Raw genomic sequence first — 9,375 nt, forward strand, 5'->3', positions numbered from 1 at the left:
AACCTTTAGACTGTGCCTTAGTCTCTGCCAGGCTATCTCGATACCTTGTGTCTATGGGTATAGGTAATTCCCAACCCCAACCCCCTGCAGCCTCTTGCACTGAAGCTTACAGCCCTGGGTTTCTCTGTGGTACTGGATACAATATCTTTTCCTCCGCCGCTGCCACCATTCGATACAATTACTGTTCAGGCTTGGTTACTCTGCCATCCCCCCTGGATTGTGTATCCCAGCTGAAGAATCAGGCTTTTTGTAAACCAAGAAATATTTATTGAACACTGAAAATAACAAGATTACTTAATTACTTTGTTGACATGCTTATGGTTTCATATATGTTCTGACATGTACTTTACTTCTCATTAATTACCTCAGAACTCCGACTCACTCTCAACAACAACACCAACCTCCAAACACCACCAAAACCTCTCTTTCACCTCTCTAAACCTCCAACATCCACCCCCTGATTCAACTGTCATTCTTCCATTTATACTCCCAGCCATTCAAACGCTCAGCCAATCATCCAGCATTCTACTGCTCATGTACTCCCCCTCCTCTTTCACTCTACTTACCATATGTCTTCTATATAAACAGCACTTACCATATTTACAATATAAGCAGGAACATCACAGTTCTCTACTAGGGAATGTGGCCCTTTGGCAAAAACAGGATCCCCACCCTTGCTGAAAAAGGCTGCTGCCAGGAAGCGCCTGGTTCCAGCACAGACCTCTAAGGAATGGGCTGGGTAAGGTTGGCTTTTCCAATTGAGGAAGAAATGAGGGTAACTCAAAGAGGGGCTGTGCTTGCCCTGGTGCCTCCTTGTCTTCTGTTGCTGGTCAGGCTGGGAGGGGATTCTTAAGAAGTTTACAGGTTGAGTTCTCTCACTCCTTTTGCCTGCAGATCAGGCCAAACATCAAGCATTTTGTGAGGGGCCCAATGTAAAGCAACACTACTTGGACCTAAACCTTGTGCCTGTCATATACAAGGCACGCACAACTCCTGCAGCAGGCAGGCAGGTGGGGGCTGGCTGAGGGTAGACTGAGGCAGGTGGGACAGTGCCTCATTTCCCCTAAGGGATCAGCCTTGGTTGGTGGCTGTGTGCTGACCCTGTACATACATAAAGAGCTGTAGCAGAGAAGCAGATGGGAAAGCTGAGTCAGGAACGACTCAAGGTCCACAGGCTGCTCTCCCTCTGCTACCTCCTACAGCCTCTTTGCTTAGCTTCCCCTAATATCTTTGCTCTGCTCCGCTGGCTTTCATGAGGTCATCTCTGTTTGTTGCAGGCAGAGCAGTGATATCATGGGGCAGGGCTGTTGGCCTACATTGCCAGGCTGAGACACATTGTTTCCCCACCCACAGAAGATGGCCTCCGTAGGCTTTGTGATGGTAGGGGACCATTATGTCCCTCCTGCCTTCATGACCTCCCACATTCCAGGCCCTTTCATCCCTTTACCTCTGGAGTGGCTGCAGGCAGGAAAACCCATGGGGAGAGAAGAGCCCCTGCTCCAACAGGCGATGTGCAACGCCAGCTGGGACCTCTGGCTCCACTGCAACGTTCCTGACCACCAACCTCAGGAGAGACAAGCTGTTCCATCCTCTGTCTCTGGAATTGGCTTTCCCCTTAAGAAAAGACATTTGGATCCCAAAGAAGGAATTAGTAACAAGTGCGTATTTCATTGTACAAAAAAAACACATCCACAACAATGCAGGTCAAGTGTGCTGGAGTACGACCTGGGAGAGCAGGCTTCGAATCCCCACACAGCCATGAAGCCCACTGGGTGACCTTGGGCCAGTCACTTCCTCTCAGCCTTAGAGGAAGGCAATGGTAAACCCCCTCTGAATACCGCTTACCATGAAACCCCTGTTCATAGGGGCGCCATAAGTCAGAATTGACTTGGAGGCAGTCCACTTCCCACTAGCACTGACCTGTGATAACCTCCTAGTGTAGACTCACCATTATTCTGTAAGCTTTTGGGGGCAGTAACTTACGCATGTACAGTGTATAATTCAATAGAGCCTCAGTTTGGTATTGGCTAGAAGTGTTTCAGATATGCACATTCTTAAGACTCCTAAATGCCCGGTTATCGGGCTCCATTTTGAATATTGGTTCAAAACGTCAAGCAGTCTTTTGGAAATGAAAGCCCTCCTTACCATGTCATCATTCGAGCAATGAGCAGGGGAGGAGGAAGGGACAGGATCCTACAAGAAAGAATGCCAGCTCTCCCCAGATGAGACCATGCTGACTTTTACTCAGAAAGATAATTTGTTTGTTCAAAATTGCCTTACACTGAGGATGGGGGGGGGGGAGAATCACAGCGACTTCCACCTGCCCAGTAATCAGTTTGGATTATATTTAAAACCAGCATGGCAATAACAATCTCTAAATAGGATCAAAGACTTTGGAAAGATTTCAAGAGGATTCACATGTGTGTCTAGATTTATAAACTTCCCTTATGAGGACCTCATCTAAACTGTAATTCATTTCCCAAATCTGCATGCCATCATTACTGCTTCCAGAATTCTTTGTGTGTGTGGTGGTGTCGACAGGTACCAATTGTTGCTCCCTTCCCCTTTTTATTGTTCACAGCATAGTCACGAAGTCCCATTCCCAAGCAAACCCCTGTCCTGCCACTCAGTACAGCTAGTCTCTGCCCTGAAAGGCTTACAATCCAACACTGCAATCTGCAGCCCAGTTACTCCGCAACAACCCTATGAAAGTCAGTGGAACTTTCCTGGAGCAGATTGCAGCAACAACCAAAGTGCGCAATGGAAGGCAACAGGTGCGTGCAGCGGACAGACCTAGGAGAGCACAAGCCAATGGTGAAGCAGCAATGAAGTTGAAGGGAGACAGCTCTGTCACCCAGCCCATTCGGTCGTCTCACCTGTCTCATCCCACTTTAACTCAAAGCTCAGGCTCCCTCTGTCTCTGGCATGCAGAAGGTCCCATGTTCAATCCTCGGCATAGCCAGATAGTTGAAACAAAGAGAAAAAAAGAAATTAGTCCTGGGTTTGTTAAATCCACAATCCAGCACTGTCTTTCAAATTCTTCCTCCTTACTCTCTGCATCGCCATCTTGGAACTCAACAGGGAGGACAACATTAGTTGACTCTTCCTGTCATTGTTTCTGGCTCTACCTGCTGTTGGTCTCCCTGCCTTCTGTCCTATGAGCTCAGTTCCAGTTCCAGAGGGCAGCCAGGTTGGGCCCTAGCTGAGGGCCCTTGTGGCCCAGATAGTCCCTCTTTATGGTGGGAGGGTGGTGCTTCTGTTCCATGATCTGTGGCAGTGTCAGATCCTGCAACCTGACCTGTCGTGGATCATGGAGAAGGAGCTCCCAGCCCCCCAATACAGACAGCGCAGGCTTCAATAAGCCCACATGCATGCATGCCCCACCTACCTCTCCCACCAGTGTGAATGCTGTGTGCGCTGTGCACACATGCCTCCCATCACCCATGATGGCAGCAGGGGCTTCTCTAAAGGGCTGATGCTCCTGCCGCCATGTTGGTTGATAGCAGGCATGCACACTATATGCACACACCATTCACACAACATGAGAGATAGGTCGGGCACAAGGGCAGGTTTATTAACCCCATGCCATGTTGCAAGTGCTTTGGTTCATTTGGAGTCGAAGGGGTGGCAAAGCCCTGGAGTATTCTGGACTACATTTCCCTTCCTGAAGTACTATGAAAGAGGACAGAAGCAAGGCCATTCTGTTGGCAACCAAAGAGGAACAAGAAACCACTGAATTAAATGTTGTCTTCTTCCTTGACAGGCTTCCCTCAAGCCTAGCAAAATGATCCCATTGTTAACAGAAAGCATTAGAAAGTAGCCTTATTTTTCCTGGGTGTCAGCAAGAAACACACACACACATCATGAGATCACCTTGTACCCAGACCCTTCATTTTCACATTCATTTGTAAGAGGGAAAGTGTATTTAAGAGTGAGGTTTGAGACCCAAGATGGTGATTTTGAGCTCCAGCATTTAACTATGCTCTCAAGGAACGCAGTGCTGTATTACAGGCCACAGATTGGGAAGCGAGTCTGTGTCTTGATGCAAACCTTGAGGCAAAGAGATTCCTTCCTATTTTTTGGCCAGAGGTTCTTCACATCACTTCAGCTGTATGCTACTGCCCACTCCTGGGCCTAGGAAAGGTCATCTCCGCTACCTGTCATTCCCTATAGCAATAGGATCCTTTATCTCTTTAGTTTAAAGTTATGAATGGGTTAGGATATTAATGATTAATGCTGCCACACACCCAGTAATTTTGTATCACTATTCTTCTCTTTTCTCTCAATAAAAGAAAGCTTTGCTTTAGTCTGGTTTGGACCTGTAATTATTTATTTAGGCACATTTCAGGGCAAAGTGCTTGGTTTATCCCTAGCAAAAGACCCCCTTCTCTCAAAGAGGCATGTTTAATGGGTACTAAGCCTTGGGTGGAACAGAAATGGCCCTTCCTACTTAGCTGCCACATTCACAATGACCTTGAAATCCTTGTTACCAGTTTGTACTATTTCACAAATGACTTGATTCAAGTAGTTTGAATATATGTTAAAATCCAAGAAAAACACTTCAGGAGAGTCTTGCTCAAGATTTTATTGTGCATTTGGTAACATAAAACATTGTCAACTTGATATATAAACAGCATAAAAGACATCCATAGCTTAAATATATTATTTTTTCAGTTATAATACAAATGTGTATAAAATTATTCTTCAGTACCAATCCAGGAAAGTAGACAAAATACTAAAACAAAATAACAGTGCCAATAATATAACTGAGAAAAACAAAAATATTTAACTTTAAATATTAAATAATGGCCATAAGTCTTATGGTTACTGTTTCAATATAATTTCCCTCTTCCAGAGGAACATTATATATGTGCTTAGCTTTATTAGATCATTAACACTTAAGCACAAGTTTGTTTTCTGATCTTGATCAGAAAATGTTTAGAATATACAATATTAAATATGTTAAATAGAACAGAAATAAATACATTCAGCACAATATCATAGAATTGCTCAGGGGCCATAAATACTGTATCAGTGCTTTCACATATTCTGCCATCTTTATGGATTGATAGATGCAGATAATAACCATATTTGTGATAACATATTCTGTATGACTTAGCAGAACAATCCATACAGCACCAGTCACACACACACACACACACACACACACACACACACACACACACACACACACACACACACACACACACACACACACACACACACACACACACACACCATGTTAAGTTACTATTTGGTAGCAGTTACACACACACACACACACATACACCATGTTAAGTTACTATTTGGTAAAAGGTCATCTGTTGCAACTTCATATTATAAATTATTAGAAAAAACATTGAAGAATAAAAATAAATCAGAATTTGATTTCTGTTTGAGCTAAGGTATGGCTGGACCAAGCATTCAAAACCACTTAAATAGTGTCATACATGAAAACATCCTGAGTCTGTTGGCTTCCTAAGCTCGCCACTTGGAACTGTGGGACAGAAGTAGGTAATATTCCTATATTAGCTATGGAGTTTTCACTGTTGCTTTAATCTGCTTCTTCCACAGTTTTCAAGATGGAAGCCTTATGATCTCTCAGACAGGGGATATGCATGCACAGGAAGGATTTAGCTGGGACATATCTATATATGACTGTGGCTTAAGAAATTAATTATTACATTTCCTCTTTTGATAGCATACACTAAGAATTATAAACAAGAATGAGGTGTTGGCTTGCAGAAAAATCTCAGGTGCCATATTTTCCTGGGGTAGGAGAAGTTTTTCCCAGTCATTATGTACATATGTTATATAAGCCTTCGACATAATTCTTCAGCTTTGGGCAGAATTCCTTCACAGTAGTGTTAGTATTGGGCAAATTGCAGTTGGCCTTTAAAAGAAGAAGAAGACGAAAATTTAAATGGTTGTCCTACTACGTTCACTGTTGGAAAATATACGTTTATGGAGAATACTCACATTCCCATACAGGAAACAGGATGGCTGGATATTTGAGACAGTTTTGTTGCATACAGTTTCATTGAGTTCATTCAGCGCACGGTTGACTTGACAGAATACTTTGTTGTAAGTTGTACAGTTCTGAGAAAAGTTTAAAATGGAATGCATCATGACCACTTGAACACATTTTGAATACAAGGTTCATATATTTTTGTCATTTGAGGTGATACTTTTTTATTGACGTATGCATTTTGGGAAAGAATGTTCTTAAGAGTTTCTATATATGTTGTTCTGACAATATGACTCAAGTTACCCGTTATCATGATATATAATCTAGTTTATTTTATGTTTCATGCTATAGCAGATCCATTGTGTTATCCTAGACCAGAAAACATTGTATAAATGTTTTCGATGATCATGTGTGTATTATAACAAAGCTTTTGAAGTGTACTAAACATTGTTCAGAAAAACATGCTCTTCACACATGACATAATAACTACAGCGGAATACCTGAGCCTTCAAATTCTAACACTGAAATCATAACGATGTCTGTTTTGAAGTAAGCCCCACTGAGTTCAGTAGGATTTACTCGGAGGCAAGAGTGCATGAGATTACAGCCTTAGGCTGCAATCCTAATCCCATTTACCTGGGAGTAAACCCCATTGAATCCAAGAGTACCTACTTCTGAGCGGACATGGTTAAGGACTTTCTTATGCTCCAGTCTTAAAGAGTTCACTCAGAAGGCCTTAAGGCCTGCAGAACCAAGGTCCATTTTCTACATGTGATTGGTCATGAGTGCACTGCTGAGTTTGTAAACTGCTGCCACCATATTTCTGTTATTAGTCTAACGTTCTATTAGTCTGAACCTGTATTGTGAAGAGACAGTAGCCAGGTCCTACCTGAAGCAAACCAGGCTGAGAAGGGACGTGCTCAAAAACTTTTACAATTGAGGAAAACAGAAAATTAATAGAAAAAAAGTAACATTCTGGTGTATGAAAAATTTGGAATAGCACTGTGGGTCACCTAATCCATCCTCCTGTACAGAAGAAACTTTCCTTCATTCCCAAGTATTAAGAGTTTTTTCAGTGGGATTGCTTTTTCATCATGTGCACCATTCCACTGACTTGTCATAGCAACAAACATTTTGATAGTATGGACAGTAATCCATAGCGACTTTCTAAGCCAAAGTTTACATTTTATGAAACTCTTATGCATTCTCTCAAGGACCAAATATGACATTTCAACAAAATTAATGAGGAATGGTTTGATGCCTGCTGCAGACACTCCACAGCAAATTAGCCATTGTTGGCATTTGAAAATTACTGAAGATTTTGTACATTTCCATGCAACCCTCCCTCACCCCCCCAAACAGCTCAGTTTTCTCTGCTAAACATCTTTATGCCTTCAGTTTGATTCAAGGACATCAACTTTTTACTCACCTTTCTCGCCAGTGGTTCAAACTTAATTGCTCTAATTTTTTCATAACCACACTGTACATGCTGTAGAACAAAAGGCAATAAATCAGACCAGGAAGGAAACTTTTCTGGACAGTTTCTGTGAACGCAAAGCCCAGCCTGGTTGAATCCCATACATTCATATACTTCGGATGTCTCTCCCTTTCCATCCAGTTCAGAAACCTTTAAAGTAATGAGTTTAATATTGTAGGGGATCCCCACCCTTTGAAAATATGCACCCTTCATTCCCAGGTCATGCATCCAGTTGTGGACAGAGTACCATTATCTCCTTATATCTCATTAAAGCAATACAACTACAGACAGAAGTAGTATGATACTTCTTTGTGCAGAAGTGGGCAGAAAGTTGACTATGACCCACAAATGGACCACTAGCCAGTCTCTTCATAGCACCTACTGCGATTTCTTCACAAAGCCCGGGCGGGTTGATCTTTCCCTTCATCAGCTGCCTATTGCCAACTGCAACTGCCATGTGCTAGACAAAGCAGCTGACCAACCAACCCGCCCAGAGAGCTTTGGCTATGGGGCGGTATATAAATGTAATCAATCCAATCAATCAATCCATCAACCACTTTTATTTCACTTTGGCAAGGAAGTGGGAGTCTTGTCTGGCTGGATTGAGCTTGGGCAACTGCCTCCTGCCCCTGCCCTCACCACCATTTGTACAGAAGGAAGTGGAAGGAGTGTATGGCCTGACAGCTTTCAAACATGGCATAGACAAATTCAAAGATGGAAATTATTTCAGTAGCTACAATAATTCAAAATGGAGCCTCCACCTTCAAAGACAGGGCTTATGTGATGACCGGATCTTGAGGGCACACACCCTGGAATGCCTATTGTCATAATAGTTCATTTGCCAAAGGTTGTCAAAGTTATCAGGCTGGACATTGTTGAAAACAATAGTGCTCCACAGAGGACTCCAGTAAAAAAAAATAAAAATGCATAAATATATAAAATGTGAACCATGCAAGCTGAATTGACTCAAATAACTCATATAGAAGAAGTCTAAACCCGAGTGTGAAAACAACCTCCCACAAAAGGTATTCCATGCCTACTGCATGAGGACATATGTGGGCCAATATCATGCATATTGTTCCATGTGCCCTAAACATTATGTAGTCATAAATTGTGGCATTATATATCTGTATTGAGATCCCTGGGCATACCTGAATGTGCAGCCTATAACTTCTGGTGGCCTTATAGATTTTACAAATTAACACGCAAGCAGTTTAAAAAGAGAGATTACTTTGGGATTTTATTTTCATCACTGTTCTGAGAGCACATCTCAAAATAATCTGCTTACAGTTATGCTTGTGATCCTAGATTAGATATTAGCCCATTTTACTAATATCAGCTTGCAGATCTATGCTCTCAGGAGCACAGTTTTTATTTCTAAAATGAGCAGAATGAATCACTGAATAAAAGGAAAGTTCTGATGTGGTTCAGAATTACAAAATATTGAAGATTTTGACTAGTAGCTATGTGTATACAACATAACAATGTATTGCCTTTTGAAAGTATAAATCATTTTTAAAATTCATTTTATCCATTTCACTTCTGAACCATGTACAATACCAAATTGGGTACAATTAATAACATGCATTTGGTATAGACTTCACAGACAGAAAAACGCTGATCCTTCCAGAGAAAGAGACTGCATTTTAAATAAAGCAAATACCTCCTATTGAACCAATTCTGTTGTGAGCATAAGAATGTGCAAACTTCTTCAAAAGAGAAAGAGATCTGGCTGCACATTTTGCCCAAATAATTTGGTCCAATAAAAAAGTGTCCCCCTTGCCTTCTTTGCAATTGCTAAACAAGCGATAAGTTTACTGCAACACATAATAATGATATGACAATAAACATAAAGAAGATTTGATTTACCTTCAAGTTTTTACATTCAGAATCAATTCTGCGTGACAACGTTTTTAGTTCTCTTTCAAAT

Source organism: Rhineura floridana, chromosome 3 (assembly GCF_030035675.1).
Source record: "Rhineura floridana isolate rRhiFlo1 chromosome 3, rRhiFlo1.hap2, whole genome shotgun sequence".
Taxonomy (NCBI): Eukaryota; Metazoa; Chordata; class Lepidosauria; order Squamata; family Rhineuridae; genus Rhineura; species Rhineura floridana.